This window comes from Dendropsophus ebraccatus, chromosome 6, assembly GCF_027789765.1.
Source record: "Dendropsophus ebraccatus isolate aDenEbr1 chromosome 6, aDenEbr1.pat, whole genome shotgun sequence".
NCBI classification, from domain to species: domain Eukaryota; kingdom Metazoa; phylum Chordata; class Amphibia; order Anura; family Hylidae; genus Dendropsophus; species Dendropsophus ebraccatus.
In genome coordinates, this window is record NC_091459.1 from 120,550,712 (window position 1) to 120,572,415 (window position 21,704).

The window sequence follows — 21,704 nt, forward strand, 5'->3', positions numbered from 1 at the left end:
AATTTAAATTGCCTCATTTGAACTCCATAACGGCTCCATACGAGCCGGTCAGTCTCATGACTTGTGGTCTAAAAACTGTTTTTTATATTTTTACATATAATGAATTTATATATAATGAATTTTATGCTAATTGTGTTTTTTTCCCTCTTTTCCCCGCCTCCCCCTCCCCCCCCCCCCCTTCCCACACCCTGGGGGCGTGTTTGGCAGGTTTTCCATGTGTTTAACCCCTTAACGACATCGGGCGTAAACTTACGCCCTCGCGCCCTGGTACTTGGCGCATCAGGGCGTAAATTTACGCCCGATGTTTCCCCGATCGCTGCGTATTCACACACAGCGGTCGGGGAAGATGGCCTGCTATAAATCATAGCAGGCCATCGTAGCTTCACGGCACGGGGGGTGGTTAACACCCCCCGTGCTTACGATCGCCGCTATAGGCTGATCAATTCAGATCAGCCAATAGCAGCGATCGGAACCTTTCCGGGTCATCGGCGACCCGATGACCCGAAAAAAAATGGCGGTCGGTGCTGTCCGAGGACGGCACCGACCGCCATTACTGTAAAAAGTAATGGTGATCGCCGTGCCACCGGCCTGATCGCCGTGAACGGCCGTCCGGCCGTTCACGGCGATCGGGCCGGTGGCACGGCGATCAGAGTCCCAGAAAATAGTAAATACCTGCCCTGGACCCCTCAGCTAGGTAGCGGAGGGGTCCAGAGCAGGTATTTCTACATTACTCACCTGTCCCGGGCTCCTGATCGGCGTCTTCCGGGTTCGCGGCGTCCTCCATCATTCCGTTCGGTCTTCGGGTCTTTCCGGCGATCCCCGTCGTCTTCTCTCGGCTATTTTCGGCTCCAGCCTCGTCATTTTCCGGAATTTGCGCTCTGCTGCCCTCTAGCGGCTGATATGTGTAATACACGTATCAGCCACTATAGGGATGTTCAGAATGTAGAAAATTTTTTATTTTTTTTTTCCCAATTTTTTTTTTTCTATTTTCCGCACCCTATCGCCGCTGAGTGTTGATCAGCATCGCACGAAAGTGCGCTGCTAATCAGCAACTCCTCCTTTTTGGCGTAGGGTGTTTTTTTTCTATATTCTACTGCCACGGTCTGCTGATAAGTGCCGCACATAAGTGCGGCATTTATCAGCAACTCCTTTGTTGGCGTAGGTTTTTTTTTTTATACTTACTGTAAAAAAAACACGTAAAAAACACTACATTACACCACACTACATTGAATAAAGTTTGACACTACACCACTACATACCCCATATACCAATCCCCGTATAAAGATGGCCCCCAGGGTGTTTTCGGCGTCAGAGGGATACGTTATTATTGCCTCCGACACCGAAACAGCCAGTGAGGATGAATGGGGGGATCCTTCTTTCCTCCATTCATCCTCATCCTCCAATGACATGTCTGGGGGGTAGCGTAGCGTACACTGTCTCCCAGACACGTCTTTTCCGCCAGTACCGTCCCAATAAGAGATCATGGTATGGCGTGAAATTCTCCAAACTCTGTGAGCGTACCTCAGGGTACTCTTACAGATTTAGGGTACGTGCACACTGCGGAATGGCGAAGGATAACCCTTTGTGCATTCCGCAGCTGGCACCCGCCGGCGGACTGATGCGGGCGCATGTCTCTACCCGTGTCATAGACTCCATGTTATGCACAGGCGGATTCCGTCGTCCATCCAAAGAATGAATACGTTGGACGGAGAGCGGAATCTGCCCGTGCATAGAATGGAGTCTATGACACGGACGGAGACGTGCGCCTGCATCAGTCCGCCAGCGGGTGCCAACTGCGGAATGCACGAAGGGTTATCTGTCGCGATTCTGCAGTGTGCACGTACCCTTAGAGTGTATGTAGGAAGGGACACCCGAATCCAGCCCCAGATGCCCCCTCCCCCCCCCCCCCCATCCTCGGAACAAGTGGGAAGATCATCCGGGAACTGATCTTCCCACTGCTGGATAAAGGTCACCACCTGTACGGGGATAACTTTTATACCAGCACCCCCTCTTCCGGTCCCTCGCTGCCCGAGCTACTGTAGCTTGCGGCATGATCCGAACATATCAGAAGTAGTAATAGCGCCCTAATATTTAGTAGCCATATAGCGGCCCCAGCGCTTCTGGATATGAAGGACCCCGTATCGCACCAGGACAACATTTTCCAGGTGACGTCCCCCACACTGGAGAACGAGAGACCCCAGAAGAAGTGCAGAGTGTGGCGTAACAGGGGGATCAGGAAGGACACCATTTTCCAGTGTGACACCTGTCCTGATCCCCCCGGCCTCCGCATACTGGATCGCTCCAAGGCGCACCACACGTCACTGGGGTTCTACATTATCTAAATTCTGTCCCTTATTCCTATTTCAGGGGTCACGTTGATCCAGGGATTATTCTGATCGCCATTATGGAGTCAGGAAGGAATTTTTCTCCTGTGATGAGGCTACTGTCGTCTGCCTCACGAGGTTTTTTTTTGCCTTCCTCTGGATCAACACAGGTTGAATTTGATGGACACCTGTCATTTTCAACCTTATAAACTAATAATTGGCCTAATACCCCCAAATAAATTAGAATTGTCCCTTTTCCCCAGCTAAATAGGTATGGCCGCCATTCCCATTAGAGGATGCCATGATGCAATTACAAAGCCTCTGTGCGGCCAGGACAGTAGAAACCCCCCACAAGTGACCCCATTCTGGAAACTACACCCCATAAGGAATCTAACAAGGGGGGCAGCGGGGATATGGCCCCCTGGTGACGGCCACATTTGGGACGTGAAAATGAAAAAAAAATGGTATTTTTTATTTTCTCGGCATATGTTCTACGTAAGTGACTGTCACCAGTGGGGTCCATATCCTCACTGCACCCCTTGTTAGATTCCTTATGGGGTGTAGTTTCCAGAATGGGGTCACTTGTGGGGGGTTTCTACTGTCCTGGCAGCACAGGAGCTTTGTAATTGCGACATGGCCTCCATCCTCCATTCCAGCCTCTAAATGGCGCTCTGTCCCTTTGGTGGCTTGCCCTGTGCCCATATGGCACATTATGCCCACATGTGGGGTATTTTCGTACTCAGGGGAAACTACCCTACACGTTTTGTGTTCATTTTCTTTTTTAACCCCTTGTGGAAATGGAAAAAATCAAGGCTAGACCAACATTTAGTGTAATTTTTGTAAAGTTTTTACTCTAAATCATTAATCTTGTCATGATTTTTTCATTTTCACAAGGGGCTAAAAGATTAAAAAAAACAATAAATGTGTAGAGCAATTTCCCCTGAGTACGGAAATACCCCACATGTGGACATAAAGCGCCATGCGGGTGCAGGGTAAGCCTCCGAAGGGAAGGAGCGCCATTTCGTTTTTGAAGGCTGGATTTGAATGGAATGGATTTCGAGGGGCCATGTTGCATTTAAAAGGCCTCTGTGTTGCCAAGACAGTTGAAACCCCCCACAAGTGACCCCATTATGGAAACTGCACCCCTCAGGGAATGTAACAAGGGGTGTAGTGAGCATATGGACCCCACTGGTGACTGGCACAAATATGGAACAATGTGGCGTGAAAATGAAATATTACATTTTTTACACTATAATGTTGGTTTAGCCTTGAATTTATCATTTTCACAAGGGGTTAAAAGAGAAAAAAACACACAATATGTGTAGAGCAATTTCCCCCGAGTCTGTAAATACCCCACATGTGGACATAAAGCGCCATGTGGGCGCAGGGCAAGCCTCCGAAGGGAAGGAGCGCCATTTGGATTTTGGAGGTTGGATTTGGCTAGAATGGATGATGAAAGCCATGTCGCATTTACAGAGCCCTCGTGCTGCCAAAACACTGGAAACCCCCCACAAGTGACCCCATTCTGGAAACTGCACCCCTCAGGGAATCTAACAAGGGGTGCAGTGAGGATATGGACCCCTTGATGACGGGCACATTTGTGCCATGAAAGTGAAAAAATAAAATTTTTTACTTTTACGTCACATTGTTCCACATTTGTGCCCGTCACCAGTGGGGTCCATATGCTCACTGTGCCCCTTGTTAGATTCCTTGAGGGGTGTAGTTTCCAGAATGGGGTCACTTGTGGGGGGTTTCCAGTGTCTTGGCAGCACGAGGGCTCTGTAAATGCGACATGGCCCTTGAAATCCTTTCCAGTGAAATTCAGCTTCCAAAAGCCAATTGGCGCTCCTTCCCTTTGGAGGCTCGTCCTGCGCCCCCTTGGCACTTTATCGCCACATGTGGGGTATTTCCGTACTCAGGAGAGACTGCGCTACACATTTTGTGTCTTTTTTTTCCTCTTATCCCTTTAAGAAAATGAAAAATTGAAGGCTAGAACAACATTTTAGTGTAAAAAAAAAAATTTTCTTTTTTCACGCCATATTGTTCGGAAAATCTGTGAAGCACCTGTGGGGTCCAAATGCTCACTGCACCCCTTGTTACATTCCTTGAGGGGTGTAGTTTTCTAAATGGTGTCCCTTTAGGGGTGTTTTTTAGGTTTTGGCACCCCAGAGCTTCTGCCAACCTGAAGTGGTACAGTCAGAAATGACCAAATATAACGGAGCCATTGAAATTCACTAGGTGCTCCTTTGTATCTGAGGCTTGTGGTTGCGTCAAATAGCGCAATAGGGCCACATATGGGGTATTTCTATAAACTGCAGAAACGGGGCAATAATTATTGGGGTGCATTTCTCTGGTAATAGGTTTATAATTATGAAAAATATTGGATTACAATAAAATCTCTGCACAGAAAATTAAAATTTTCAAATTTCTTACACACTTAGCTTTTATTTCTGTGACTCCCCTAAAGGGTTAAAACACTTTCTGGATATGCTTTTGCAGAGTGTGGGGGGTGCAGTTTCTGAAATGGGGTGCTTTGTGGGGCTTTCTAACATACAGGCCCCTCAAATACACTTTAAACCTGAACAGGTCCCTAAAAATATCTGATTTTGAAATTTTACTGAAAATTTGGAAATTTGCTGCTAATGTTTTAAGCTTCCTATCGTCTAAAAAAAATAAAAAATCGTTTAATAAATGCCGCCAACATAAAGTAGACATGTTGCTAATGCTATTTAATATATAATTTATGTGGTATAGCCAATTTCTGTATACACAAAAAAGTTTCAAAGTTGGAAAAATGCAGTTTTTCACATTTTTTCACATTATTTGGTTTTTTTTCATAAAGATTCATTATGAGTATCGACTCCAATTTACCAGAAATGTGAAGTACAATATGTCACGAGAAAACAATCTCAGAATCAGCCGGATAGGTAAAAGCATCCCGAAGTTATTAATGAATAAAGTGACACAGGTCATATTCATAAAATTTGTCTCTGTCATTAAGGCCATTTCAAGCTCTGTCCTTAAGGGGTTAAATGTCAGTGCTGCCATGAGCTTGTTATGCACCTTTGTTCTGAGGAAGGGAGATTTTACTCCTGAAACATGTTAACTCTGTGCAATAAATTGTTACTGTTCTACTTATAATTGATTCAAGATACTGGCTTTACTCCAGAGACAGCGCTGGTTTTGCTTTTACCTCCTTTTTTTCTTTTTTTATTTTCACTGTGTTCACTTTACGGGCCCTCTGTGAGGAGTATCCCGTCTTGGAGGTACTACCAGCATTTGCAGTCCAGTATTCATCAGCCGAACCATAGTCAAGTTGTGAAGGATTCACCCAAGATCCATACCCTGTTTAGGGTGATATGCTACTAGCCCAAGTGGCTAAAAGGTGAGCACGCTACCGCTCTATTTCTTTATCAACGTAATCCCTCTGGTATCACACGAGGCGCCTGTGCCGTTTTTTGCCTCTTTTCTTTTTAATCCTATAGGAGAGGTACCAGCAGCACAGAGGATGTCAGAAGAGAAGGGTGCTGATCTTATAGGGGAGCTCACAGCAGCACAGAGGATGTCAGGAGAGGAAGGTGCTGATCTATAGGAGAGGTCCGAGCAGCACAGAGGATGTCAGGAGAGGAGGGCGCTGATCTTATAGGGGAGGTCACAGGGTCCCAGCAGCACAGAGGATGTCAGGAGAGGAGGGTTCTAATCAATAGGGGAGGCCACAGCAGCATAGAGGATGTTAGCTGGCCCCCTCTTATAGATGGTCCCCCTCTTCTCCCCTTATAGATGGTCCCCCTCTTCTCCCCTTATAGATAGCCCCCTCTTCTCCCCTTATAGATGGCCCCCCTTATAGATTGTCCCCCTCACAGCTGGCCCCCTCATAGATGGTCCCCTTCTTCCCTCTCCCCCCTTATAGATGGTCTCCCTCTTCCGCCCTCATAGCTGGCCCCTCATAGATGGTCCCCCTTTTCCCTCCCCCCCCTTATAGATGGCCCCCTCTTCTCCCCTTATAGATGGCCCCCTCTTATAGCTGGTCCCCCTCTTCCCTCCCCCCCCCCTATAGCTGGTCCCCCTCTTCCCTCCCTCTCCCCCCCCGTGCACAGCAGATAAAACACACAAAAAAAAACACAACACAACTCACCTGCCATCCGTTCCCCCGTTGAGCCTCTCGCCTCCTGGTCTGTCCCCGGCTGATGCGCAGCTGCCGGGGGTGTCCCGTCCTGTCCCCAGCAGCGCGCGCATCAGAAAGCTCCCCGTGCGCCGGAAGTCACAGCCACAGGCGCACGGGGAGCTCTCTGATGTGCGCGCTGCCGGGGATAGGACGGGACAACCCCCACAGCCGCGCATCAGCCGGGGACAGCCGGACTCTTGTGACCGCAAGCAAAACAATGCTTGCGGTCACAAGAGAGTGCCTTAGCGGATTATAATGTGGGCGCCGTGGCATGGGCCCCCCTGGAGCCGCCCACATTATAATCATCCACTGGTGCAGACCTCTGCGCAGTTCCATAGACCAGGATCCTTAAAAAAAAAAAAAATACCACAATGCTGTACACCAGGGACGGGGAACCTTCGGCCCTCCAGCTGTTTCAAAACTACAATTCCCATCATGCCTGGACAGCCAAAGCTGCAACAGTTGGAGGGCCGAAGGTTCCCCATCCTTGCTGTATACGTTTAACACACAAAGGGTCCATTTACACAGAAAGATTATCTGCCAAAGATTTGAAGAGAGGAAAAATCTCAGTCTTTCCTTTATGACCTGATCTCTGTTTATAGTCTGTTTCTGGCTTTGGCTTCAAATCTTTGGCAGATAATCTGTCAGTTAATCTTTCTGTGTAAATGGACCCAAAGTGATTTCCATCATCAGAGAGCTCCTTGTGCGCCAGTGGCTGTGACTTCCGGCGCACGGGGAGCTTTCTGATGCGTGCGCTGCTGGGGACAGGACGGGACACCCCCGGCAGCCGCGCATCAGCCGGGGACAGACCAGGAGGCGAGAGGCTTGACTGGGGATTGGATGGCAGGTGAGTTGTGTTTTTTTTTTTTGTGTGTTTTATCTGCTCTGCACGGAGGGGGGGGGGGAAGAGAGAGGGAAGAGGGGGACCATCTATAAGGGGGGGAGGGAAGAGGGGGACCATCTATAAGGGGGGAGAGAGGGAAGAGGGGGACCAGCTATGAAGGGGGAAGAGGGGGACCATCTATAAGAGGGGGCCATCTATAAGGGGGGAGAGAGGGAAGAGGGGGACCAGCTATGAAGGGGAAAGAGGGGGACCATCTATAAGAGGGGGCCATCTATAAGGGGGGAGAGAGGGAAGAGGGGGACCAGCTATAAGGGGGGAGAGAGGGAAGAGGGGGACCAGCTATGAAGGGGGAAGAGGGGGACCATCTATAAGAGGGGGCCATCTATAAGGAGGGGAGAGGGAAGAGGGGGACCATCTATGAGGGGGCCCATCTATAAGAAGGGGAGAGGGAAGAGGGGGACCATCTATGAGGGGGCCCATCTATAAGGGGGGGGAGAGGGAAGAGGGGGGCCAGCTGTGAGGGGGACCATCTATAAGGGGGGAGAGGGGGACCATCTATAAGAGGGGGCCAGCTGACATCCTCTATGCTGCTGTGACCTCCTCTATAGATTAGAACCCTCCTCTCCTGACATCCTCTGTGCTGCTGGGACCCTGCGACTTCCCCTATAGATCAGCACCCTCCTCTCCTGACATCCTCTGTGCTGCTGGGACCCTGTGACCTCCCCTATAAGATCAGCGCCCTCCTCTCCTGAATCCTCTGTGCTGCTTGGACCTTTCCTATAGATCAGCACCCTCCTCTCCTGACATCCTCTGTGCTGCTGTGACCTCCCCTATAAGATCAGCACCCTCCCCTCCTGACATCCTCTGTGCTGCTGGGACCTCTCCTATAGGATTAGCACTCTCCTCTCCTGACATCCTCTGTGCTGCTCTGACCTCCCCTATAAGATCAGCACCCTCCTCTCCTGACATCCTCTGTGCTGCTGGGACCTCTCCTATAGGATTAGCACCCTCCTCTCCTGACATCCTCTGTGCTGCTGGGACCTCTCCTATCGGATTAGCACCCTCCTCTCCTGACATCTTCTGTGCTGCTGTGACCTCCCCTATAAGATCAGCACCCTCCTCTCCTGACATCCTCTGTGCTGCTGTGACCTCCCCTAGAAGATCAGCCCCTCCTCTCCTGACAACCTCTGTGTAGCTGTGACATTTGGGGGGGGGGGGGGGGCAGCAGGAAACCAGGTGGCAATATGTTTATTGAGGGCAACAGCGGGTGAACAAGTGGCAATATGTTTATTGGGGGCAGTGGAGGTGGGGTGGACAATGCTTATTGGGGGTAGCAGCAAGGGACCAAACATTATGTTTATTGGGGCCAGCAGGGAGGGGAGGCAGGCAGTGCTTATTGGGGACAGCATCTGCACAAAAATGATACTGTAACACAATTAGGTAATGCTAAACAGCAGAGAGGATCAGAGCCGGCACTGCCAATCCCACCTGCATAAAAAACAAGGCATAAACAGTATATCCCATGTAAGATAGTATCGGATAATTTTCTAATTGTGGGAATCAACTTCAAACTGTGTGGTGTTACAGGTAGAGAATACAGCGTGCTGTGTGGTGTTACAGGTAGAGAATACAGTGTGCTGTGTGGTGTTACAGGTAGAGAATACAGCGTGCTGTGTGGTGTTACAGGTAGGGAATACAGTGTGCTGTGTGGTGTTACAGGTAGAGAATACAGCATGCTGTGTGGTGTTACAGGTAGGGAATACAGTGTGCTCTGTGGTGTTACAGGTAGAGAATACAGTGTGCTGTGTGGTGTTACAGGTAGAGAATACAGCTTGCTGTGTGGTGTTACAGGTAGAGAATACAGCGTGCTGTGTGGTGTTACAGGTAGAGAATACAGCGTGCTGTGTGGTGTTACAGGTAGAGAATACAGCGTGCTGTGTGGTGTTACAGGTAGAGAATACAGTGTGCTGTGTGGTGTTACAGGTAGAGAATACAGTGTGCTGTGTGGTGTTACAGGTAGAGAATACAGCGTGCTGTGTGGTGTTACAGGTAGAGAATACAGCGTGCTGTGTGGTGTTACAGGTAGAGAATACAGTGTGCTGTGTGGTGTTACAGGTAGAGAATACAGTGTGGTGTATGGTGTTACAGGTAGAGAATACAGTGTGCTGTATGGTGTTAGAGGTAGAGTATACAGCGCTGTGTGGTGTTACAGGTAGAGAATACAGCGTGCTGTGTGGTGTTACAGGTAGAGAATACAGTGTGCTGTGTGGTGTTACAGGTAGAGAATACAGTGTGCTGTGTGGTGTTACAGGTAGAGAATACAGTGCTGTGTGGTGTTACAGGTAGAGAATACAGCGTGCTGTGTGGTGTTACAGGTAGAGAATACAGCGTGCTGTGTGGTGTTACAGGTAGAGAATACAGTGCTGTATGGTGTTACAGGTAGAGAGTACAGAGTGCTGTGTGGTGTTACAGGTAGAGAATACAGTGTGCTGTGTGGTGTTACAGGTAGAGAATACAGTGTGCTGTGTGGTGTTACAGGTAGAGAATACAGTGTGCTGTGTGGTGTTACAGGTAGAGAATACAGTGTGCTGTGTGGTGTTAGAGGTAGAGTATACAGCGCTGTGTGGTGTTACAGGTAGAGAATACAGCGTGCTGTGTGGTGTTACAGGTAGAGAATACAGCGTGCTGTGTGGTGTAACAGGTAGAGAATACAGCGTGCTGTGTGGTGTTACAGGTAGAGAATACAGTGCTGTGTGCTGTTACAGGTAGAGTATACAGCGTGCTGTGTGCTGTTACAGGTAGAGTATACAGCGTGCTGTGTGGTGTTACAGGTAGAGAATACAGTGTGCTGTGTGGTGTTACAGGTAGGGAATACAGAGTGCTGTGTGGGTGGGACCACAATGAAATTATAAAGTACTGCAAATAATTCACTAACACAATGAAACTGCAATGTGTGAACACAGTCTAGGGAATGGGCAGGGTGGGGGAATGTGATGAACAGCTGAGGGAAAGCATTGCATTCTGGAACCATAGTACTGAGTACATCTGCTCAACTAGGAAATACAGAAACACAAAACAGAACAAAACCCCACAAAACAAATGGATTTTTGGTAGTTTCAAAACTGGGATAGATAGGTAAGTATTGTTATATGCTTCTGCAGAAGTTTCATTTTTTTTTAACCTCTACCCGGAGTTCCCCTTTAAGTTAAGTCTCCTCCTTTCCTCCATACAGTAGTTAGGACCCTCTGTGCATACATATAGTAGTAGTTCCTCCTCCTGGTTGTTAGCCTGTCCATTAGTAAGTATCCTCGCTGTAGTAGGTAGGTAGTCCCCCTGGTATAGTTAGTACCCCTAGTAAATATTACTCTATGGGAAATTTTACCTATAGTAAGGCTCCCTTTGGTAACTATCTGTGGTGTTTTAGAGCTATTTGCCTAACACCATGCTACAGCTGCTTTACACTGTTCTAGATCCAAAACATACAAAAAAAATGTGCGTGTTGTTTCTATTGTCTTTTGCACTTGAACATTTTAAAAATACTTTAGCCTTAGGGCCAGTTCACACAGAGTAAATCTGGCAGAAATTCCGCGACAGAACTCTCCGCTGCAGAATCCCACCAAACTCCATGAATACTGGCAGTCTATGGGAGGGCTTGCATGCCTCCTCTTTCCACACCTCTCCGCTTGAAAGAATTGACATGCCAATTCTTCCGCGCGGAGAGTGGAGGTGCGAGACCTCCCATAGACTGCCTGTATTCACGGAGTTTCCGCGGCGGAGCGTTCCGTTGCGGAATTTCTGCCAGTTTTACTCTGTGTGAACTGGCCCTTATGATGCTAAAAACATGAAAAAAAAGACACACGCAGACATAAAAGAGACATCATTTATATACAGTAAATGGTGTAAGTTTACAACAAAACAAAACATGAATTGCTATTCTTGTTCCACTACAAAACAAAAAGTTAATAAAAGTGTTAATGTAGAATAGGTTGATGATTGGCGTACAGGGTTTATTAAATGTTATTGATGACATGCAGTACTACAGTTTGCCTCTAGATGGTGCACTTGACTAGATAATTGCCATTCTAGTAACCTGTTAAAGCTATAAAAAAAAATTATAGTTGTTTAAGTGTCTGTTCACATTGCGGTAATCATTACGTAGTGTACATTGTATCTCCCTGTCTGCTGTCAGGGAGACAAATAAACCCAGTGACTACAAGATAATTTATCTGTATTTATCAGGCGCTATTGGGATCCCCAGAGCCAGTGCTGGACAGAAGCTGTGACACCAGTGTGAACAGAGACTCACACCTATTCTGTTTATAATTCAGCATTTCCCTGGTCTCTACTTGCTTTCTGTGGATCCTTAACACATGGCTTGAAAAGAGGGCTGGTGAATATTTTTAAGTTTTTCCTTTTTCTAACTTTCTAAGTTTTGCGACGTGATTAGATGACTGCAGCATCTAAGTGGTTAAATTGCCGGGGTTGGAGATTTTCTTAGAAAAGCAGCACTTGAGCCTGGTTGGGTACATGATCTCTGTACTGGTGACACATACTTTGGGGGAAGAAGTGAGTGGGCCTGATGTACGGCACATTAGCTGAAGCCGGAAGGTTGGATAATGTGACGCAAATTGGAGTCACCGGAGTTTACTGAAAATAATGTTACTATTTCATAGAGTAGTTTGTTTTGTTATTTTTTTTTTAACCATTGGAAAAGCATAGATGCTTTATTACAATAACAGCGCCATTCCTGTCCTCTGGTTGTGTGTGGCATTACTACTCTATTCCTCTTCAATGACACTGAGCTGCAATATCACAAACAGACTGAGGACAGGGGTGGCATTGTTTCTGGACGAAAGTAGCCATGTTTTTCTAATCCTGGATAACCCCATTCACACTCTGCTGGAGATACAGCTACAACAAAGAATAATGAAACCCTTGTGTCTTTGTCTCATGTGTGTTATTGAGTGCAGTGAGTAAACATCCACAGTGCAGGGAGAAAAGTAAGTGAACACACTGTAATTCCCTGGATTTCTGCATTGATCACTATAAAGGGGGTCCTATATTATTTTATTTTCTCTGAACAAAGGTCTAGAGCTTATTTTTGGGGTAGGTTTTGTTTTTTCCATGACCAACAATCATACATCATACCTTATTCCTTTCTTGTACTCCACAGAGTAGCTTTCTCTTTTTGAACTTGCGTACCCAAATGTACCCATACAGTATACCTGTGACCTGTACCACAAAATGCAAAAAAATGGCCAGCACGCTAACACCTCTGTTCACACTATGTTGTTTGCATGCCGCCATGGCTAAAATACAGAAAAAAACTGGAAAGTGCACAAGCAACCTGCAAGTGCCAGCGCTCATAGGTACAGGCAGCAGCAGCGGCACTGACAGGTCGGGAGCCATTGGCTCCCTCCCTGTCAGTCATCCTTGTGGCTGCAGGCAGTGCTTTGCCTGCGGTCACATGAGGCCGCTCTTCCGTAGTGGTATCGGCGCTGAGTGAGGTCACTCAGCGCCGACACTGCGAGAGGGGAGAGCGGCCTCTTGTGACCGCAGGCAAAGCACTGCCTGCGGCCACAAGGGAGAAGTGATGAGAAGAGGAGACGCGCAGACCCAGGTGAGTATAAAGTGTTTTTTTTTATTTTTTATTTGCTATATGGGAGGGGGGAGCACAAAGGGGGGCAGCACACAGCTGGGGTCTATACTACTAGGGTTGCCACAGGGGGGCCTATATACTACTGGGGGGGGATAGGGCGCATATATAACTGGGGGGGCACACAGGGGGTTATATATAAATCCGGGACGGCACAGGGGGGCTATATACTACTGGGGGTGCACAGGGGGTATATATAACTTGGGGAGTGCACAGGGGGGCTATATACTACCTGGGGGTGCACAGTGGGGTATATATAACTGGGGGAGTGCACAGGGGGATATATATATAACTGGGGGAGCGCACAGGGGTATATATAACTGGGGGAGTGCACAGGGGGGTATATATAACAGGGAGCACAGAGGGAAGCTATATACTACTGGGGGGGTGCACGGGGGGGGTATATATAACTGGGGGGGCGCACAGGGGGTATATATATAACTGGGGGAGTGCAGAGGGGGGCTATACGTTACTGGGGCACACAGGGGATATATATACAACTGGGAGGTGCACGGGGGGTATATATAACTGGGGGCCGCACAGGGGGTATATATAACTGGTATATATAACGGGGAGCTCACATGGGGGCTATATACTACTCGGGGGCGCACAGGGGATATATATATATATATATATATAACTAGGGGATGCACAGGGTGTATATATATATAAATGGGGGGGTGCACAGGGGTTATATATAACTGGGAAAGCGTACTGGGGGTGCACAGGGGATATATATACTACTGGAGGGTGCACAGGGGGGTATATATACTACTGGGGAATGCACAGGGGGACTATATACTACTGGGGGAGCACAGGGGATATACATACTACTGTGGGTGCACAGGGGGAGTATATACTACTGGGGGAGCACAGGGGATATATATACTACTGGGGGCTGCACGGGGGGTATATATACTACTGGGGGATGCACGGGGGGTATATATACTACTGGGGGATGCACGGGGGGTATATATAACTGGGGGAGCACAGAGGGGGCTATATACTACTGGGGGCAGCACCTAGTGGTCTATAGTACTGGGGGCAGCACACAAGGGGTCTATATACTACTGGGGGCAGCACAATGGGGTCTATATACTACTGGGGGGTGCACAGGGGGTATATATACTACTGGGAGCAGCACCTAGTGGTCTATAGTACTGGGGGCAGCACACAGGTGTCTATATACTACTGGGGCAGCACACAGCTGTGGGGGAGCACAGAGGGGTGTAACTACTATATAGGGAGAAAGAGGGGTATAACTACTATATAGGGGTACATAGGGGGTAACTACTGTATAGGGATACAGGGGACCTTACTACTGTATGTGTTGGAGCCTAAAATGTTTCTCTGGCAGATTCTGGAGAGAAGATACACAGCCGGGGAAGACTTCATGGTGGCCCAGGCTGGATGGAGAGAAAGAAAAGGTGAAAGACTCTGATGAGAGAAGACGCCCCCTGTGAGTAAATGGATGTAACTGTTATAGGGCTGTAGTGATAGTGGTCATGGTGTGGCGGTATTATATAATGGTATCATTGGTGATATTGTTATGAGGTAACTACCGTATGTATTGGGGCTCTTAATACAGTGTGGGGACATTTTCAGGGAATTATACTGTGTGTGGAGCTCCGATTCTGATAACGCTGGGATGGGGGGGGGGGCACTCTTGAGGCCTGTGCACTGGGCCCACCATTGTATTAAAACGGCCCTGGCTTAATGTGAGACAAAGAGAGGCCATTGCTAGAGTAGGACCATCCCTCTGAGGTCACCTTGGCTCAAATAGTTTAACCCCTTAAGGACCGGGCCTGAAATGGCCTTAAGGACAGAGACAAATTTTTATGAATGTGACCTGTGTCACTTTATTCATTAATAACTTCGGGATGCTTTTACCTATCCGGCTGATTCTGAGATTGTTTTCCAGTGAGATATGGTACTTTACATTGCTGGTAAATTGGAGTCGATACTTATAACGAATCTTTATGAAAAAAACCAAAATAACGTGAAAAATTGTGAAAAAAAGCATTTTTCCAACTTTGAAACTTTTCTGCTTATACAGAAAATGGTTATGCCACATAAATTATATATTAAATAGCATTAGCAACATGTCTACTTTATGGTGGCAGCATTTATTAAACTATATTTCATTTTTTTAGACAATAGGAAGCTTAAAACATTAGCAGCAATTTACCAAATTTTCAGTAAAATTTCAAAATCAGATATTTTCAGGGACCTGTTCAGGTTTAAAGTGTATTTGAGGGGCCTGTATGTTAGAAAGCCCCACAAAGCACCCCATTTCAGAAACTGCACTCCCCAAACTCTGCAAAAGCCCAACCAGAAAGTTTTTAACCCTTTAGGAGAGTCACAGAAATAAAAGCTAAGTGTGTAAGAAATTTGAAAATTTTAATTTTCTCTGCAGAGATTTTAATGTAATCCAATATCTTTCATAATTATAAACCTATTACCAGAGAAATGCACCCCAATATTGATTGCCCCGTTTCTGCAGTTTATAGAAATACCCCATATGTGGCCCTATTGCGCTATTTGACGCAACCACAAGCCTCAGATACAAAGGAGCGCCTAGTGAATTTCAACGCCTCCGTTATATTTGGTCATTTCTGACTGTACCACTTCAGGTTGGCAGAGGCTCTGGGGTGCCAAAACCTAAAAAACACCCCTAAAGGGACACCATTTAGAAAACTACACCCCTCAAGGAATGTAACAAGGGGTGCGGTGAGCATCTGGACCCCATAGGTGCTTCACAGATTTTCAGTACAATGTTGCGTAAAAAAGGAAAAATTCTATTTTTTACACTAAAACGTTGTTCTAGCCTTCATTTTTCATTTTTACAAGGGGATAAAAGAAAAAAAACACAAAACATGTAGCGCAGTTTCTCCTGAGTACGGAAATACCCCACATGTGGACATAAAGTGCCAAGTGGGCGCAGGACGAGTGTCCAAAGGGAAGGAGCGCCAATTGGCTTTTGGAATTTCATGAGCCATGTCGCATTTACAGAGTCCTCGTGCTGCCAAGACACTGGAAACCCCCCACAAGTGACCCCATTCTGGAAACTAAACCCCTCAAGGAATCTAACAAGGGGTGCAGTGAGCATATGGACCCCACTGGTGACGGGCACAAATGTGGAACAATGTGACGTGAAAGTGAAAACTTTCATTTTTTCACTTTCACGTCACAAATGTGCCCGTCATCAAGGGGTCCCTATCCTCACTGTACCCCTTGTTAGGTTCCTTGAGGGGTGTAGTTTCCAGAATGGGGTCACTTGTGGGGGGTTTCCAGTGTTTTGGCAGCACGAGGGCTCTGTAAATGCGACATGGCGTTCATCATCCATTCTGGCCAAATCCAACCTCCAAAATCCAAATGGTGCTCCTTCCCTTGGGAGGCTTGCCCTGCGCCCACATGGCGCTTTATGTCCACATGTGGGGTATTTACGGACTCGGGGGAAATTGCTTTACACATTTTGTATGTTTTTTTTCTCTTTTAACCCCTTGTGAAAATGAAAAATTTAAAGCTAAACCAACATTATAGTGTAAAAAATGTAATATTGAAAAGGACAGGAGTCCATCAATTCAACCTGTGTTGATCCAGAGGAAGGCAAAAAAAACCCTTGTAAGGCAGACGACAGTAGCCTCATCACTGGGAAAAATTCCTTCCCGACTCCATAATGGCGATCAGAATAATCCCCGGATCAACGTGACCCCTGAAATAGGAATAAGGGACTGAATTTAGACAATGTAGAACTCCAATGACATGTGGTACGCCTTGAAGCGATCCAGTATGCAGAGGCCGGGGGGATCAGGACAGGTGTCACACTGGAAAATGGTGTCCTTCCTGATCCCCCTGTTACGCCCCACTCTGCACTTCTTCTGGGGTCTCCTGTTTTCCAGTGTGGGGGACGTCACCTGGAAAATGTTGCCCTGGTGCGATACGGGGTCCTTCATATCCAGAAGCGATGGGTCCGCTCCATGGCTGCTAAATATTAGGGCTGGTATTACTGCTTCAGATATTTTTGGATTGTGCCGCAAGCTACAGTAGCTCGGAGAGCGAGGGACCGGAAGAGGGGGTGCTGGTATAAAAGTTATCCCCGTACAGGTGGTAACCTTTATCCAGCAGTGGGAAGATCAGTTCCCGAACAACCTTCCCACTAATTCCGAGGATGGGGGGGGCATCTGGGGCTGGATTTGGGTGTCCCTTCCTTCATACACTCTAAGGGTACGTGCACACTGCAGAATGGCGAAGGATAACCCTTTGTGCGTTCCGCAGCTGGCACCCGCCGGCGGACTGATGGAGGCGCGCGTCTCCGCTCGTGTCACACTCCATTCTATGCACGGGCGGATTCCGCCCTCTGTCCAAAGAATGAACGTGTTCATTCTTTGGACGGACGACGGAATCCGCACGTGCATAGAATGCAGTCTATGACACGGACGGAGACGCGCTCCTGCATCATTCCCCCGGCGGGTGCCAGCTGCGGAACGCACAAAGGGTTATCCTTCGCCATTCCGCAGTGTGCACGTACCCTGGATCTGTAAGTGTACCCTGAGGTACGCTCACAGAGTTTGTAGAATTTCACGCCATACCGTGATCTCTTATTGGGACGGTACTGGCGGAAAAGACGTGTCTGGGGGGCAGCGTACGCTACGCTACCCCCAGACACATCACTGGATGATGAGGATGAGGATGAATGGAGGGAAAAGGATCCCCCCATTCATCCTAACTGGCTGTTTCGGTGTCGGAGGCTATAATAGTGTATGCGTCCGCCACCGAAAACACCCTGGGGGCCATCTTTATACGGGGATTGGTATATGGGGTATGTAAATGTATAATGTAGTGTAGTGTAAAACTTTATTTCATGTAGTGTGGTGTAATGTAGTGTTTTTTACGTTTTTTTTGACAGTAAGAAAAAATGTCCCTACGCCAAGAAAGGAGCTGCTGATAAATGCCGCACTTATGTGCGGCACTTATCAGCAGCCAGTGGCGGTAGGATATAGTGGGGAAAAAACGTCCCTACGCCAAAAAGAAGGAGTTGCTGATCAGCGGCGCACTTACGTGCGCTGCTGATTAGCAATCAGCGGCGTTAGGGCGCATAAAAAGTAAAAAAAAAAAAAAAAATATTCACTGATCAGCCGCTAGGGGCAGTAGAGCGACGCTGGCGAAGACTTCCGAGGCCCGCCGAAGCCTGAAGAGCCAAACATTTCCGAAGATTTCCAAAGTTAGACGACGCTGGACCCGATGAAAACCCGGAAGTGACCTGACGAGGACGCCGTGGACCGCAGATCGTCGATCCGGACGCCCAGATCAGGTGAGTATAGTGCACCTACACTATACACACCTGTTCTGCACCCCTCAGCTACCTAGCTGTGGGGTGCAGAACCCGGGGACACTGTTTTTTAACAGTTTGATCGCCGTGATGGGCCGGCCGGTACTGGCCGGCCTATCACGGCGATCGTGGGGGTGGCATCGACGCCATCTTTCCCCAGGACAGTGATGGCGATTGGTGCTGTCTGAATTTAGCTGCTATATGCTGATCTGTGTTGATCAGCATATAGCAGCGATCGTCGGCACGGGGGGGTTAATCACCCCCCGTGCCGACAAGCAGGGATGGCCTGCTATACATTATAGCAGGCCATCTTCCCCGATCGCTATGTGTGAACGCCCGTTTGCGTTAAAGCCCACCATGCGGGGGCGTAAACTTACGCCCGATGTCGTTAAGGGGTTAATAAGAACCTACTTTAAAAAAACACAAACAGGTTTTTATTGTGTATATGCTCGAGTCGATCCGAACTTTCGGCATTTGATTAGCGGTGGCTGCTGAAGTTGGATAAAGCCCTAAGGCTATGTGGAAATCATGGATATAGTCATTGGCTGTATCCATGTTTTCCAGACAACCTTAGAGCTTTATCCAAGTTCAGCAGCCCCAGCTAATCAAATACCGATCGAGTCCATCCGAACCCGAACCCGGTTCGCTCATCTCTAATGCTTAGTAAACACCCACAGAGCAGGGAGAAACAGTACGTGAGTCATTGTCTTCAGTCGTTGTCCATGTTTCTGTAAAATGTTTTAATAAACCATGGGATTCAGTGTTCCCTCATTGATAACACACTTTTACAACAGTCTTAAATTAAGCCCCTCCCCCAATTACCCGGATTTACTGTTTCCAGGTGTAAACCATGATAAATTAGTGCAAGGGAAGAGACCATGCCTTCTCCGTCTTGTCCCCCTGCCCAGGTATCAGGTGAGTGGGGCTTACACCTGGCGATATGCCATGACAAAGACACAAATCTGCAGTTATTAAGGGCCAGCACCTCTGTTCTGCACATTGACAATGTTGGATTCCACTGTCCCAACTAAACATCCAGCAATGAAAGGGTCACAGCGCAGCCAAAGGGTCACAGATAAATATGCATTGCATTTATTCCACCATCTTCAGATAAATAATGATGTTATGAAGCACAGGAGGACATCTTTCCAGCATATACTGCAGGAGCTCTCCCTCTGCATAGTATGCACTTCACAAACATGGGGCGATTACAGCCTTGTGCATTCTCCAATCTCACCACTGTGGGGAGCTATTGTGCCATCATTTCTCTAGGTTACAGTTTTCCTAGTTTTTCTTGCTGGATATGTCAGAAGATAAAATACATTGTCTATCTGGAATGCCTCTTTAATAAGAGCAAGTGTAACAGCTGCAAGTATACAGATAGAGAGAATCTGCAATGTGTACAGCAAAGAAAAAAAGGTACTAAATACAAGATATATATATATATATATATATATATATATATATATATATATATGATAAGTAATGTATGTACACGGTGACTTCACCAGCAGAATAGTGAGTGCAGCTCTGGAGTATAATACAGGATGTAACTCAGGATCAGTACAGGAAAAATAATGTAATGTATGTACACAGTGACCCCACCAGCAGAATAGTGAGTGCAGCTCTGGAGTATAATACAGGATGTAACTCAGGATCAGTACAGGATAAGTAATGTATGTACACAGTGATCCCACCAGCAGAATAGTGAGTGCAGCTCTGGAGTATAATATAGGATGTAAGTCTATGTATACAGTGTATATTATGCCTATGTAATCTGTTATACATAGATTAGGGGAGCCAAAACTGTAAAGGCCAGCCCTAAAACTTCTTCCATTATGATGGATGATATGAGTTGCATGTAGCTCAGTAGCTTCCAGGAAATGACTGTGAGGTTTGGAGCCAGAATAAAGAGCTGCCGCTCCCCCGCTCCCCCGCTCAGGGTTTGGCCTTTATGAAATAGTCCGTGTGAGATGTGAATGACAAAATTGCGCAGTTTATCATGGCGTTTGGCGAGGAGACGATCATTTCCTGCCAAAGGACAATTTGAAGTTTCTCCTCATGCTTCATGATGTGCGGAGTTGGACAGCACAGGTGCAGTTACATCATCATCACCCCTATCATCCTCATCAGCCTCACTACAGGATGCTCCAGCCTCATCTCTCCCTCTCATTGCTACACTGTCATTTTTCTTTCTCCACCCATGTGCAGAGATTTGTCCAATGACAAGTTAGAAAAGAGAAGAGAGGGGCTGCTTTATATATTAAACAGCAATGTTTTCCACACCACACTAGGTCACCAGGGATGCTTATATTAACCCTTTCTCCACACTAGACCACCAGGAATGCTTGTATCAACCCTTTCTCCACACCAGGCCACCAGGAATGCTTATATTAACCCTTTCTCCACACCAGGCCACCAGGAATGCTTATATTAACCCTTTCTTCATACTAGACCACCAGGAATGCTTATATTAACCCTTTCTTCATACTAGACCACAAAGGAGGGTTACATGAACTCTTTCATCCCACTAGACCACCAGGTATATTAAACCTTTTAGCCCACTGGACCAGCAGGGATACTTACAATAATTCATTGTCCATGCTAGAGTACCAGGAATCCTTGTATTAATCCCTTCTCAACACTAGATCACCAGGAATCGTTATATTAAGCCTTTCTAAAGTTTCCCACTATGGGTTGTTCCAGTGTCGGACTGGAGGGCCTTGGGCCCACCAGGGGAAATCATTTTTGGGGCCTACCCTTCTGCCACTATACTTATGTATGGTAACATTAATAAGGCTCCAGTTACACGGCGTGCTATGGGGCAGTGTAGAGCAGCAAACCATTACTAATCAGCAGGGCAGGAATATACTGAGATGTGCAGCCGACAGCAATGATTTGTACAGATGCACAAAAGATCAAATCAGCCGACTATGGGACATTTGCTTGTCAGCTGATCTCTGGCACTTTTACATGGGGCTTCCTGGGAGCGCTTGTTACTGATAATTGGCCGGTGTAATCGCACTATAAGACAATTTTCTTTGCATGATAACACTGTATACTTAGATACAAAAGTGATACAGCCACCAATAACACATATTACCGCCATACTGTTACTGACCAAATCCAGTATACCAAGACTGATATTACCAATAATACCAGTATATAGGAGGGAAATATTATCACCATACATATTACCACCATACTGTTACTGACCAAATCCTGTGTACTATGACCAATAACCAGTATATAGAAAGAAATTACCACCACACCACAACCATCACCACCATATCGTTACTGACCAAAAGTATACTAAATCCAATAAAACACAGTACCACATAAAAAGTAACAAATAATACCACCACATACTGACTAATACCACG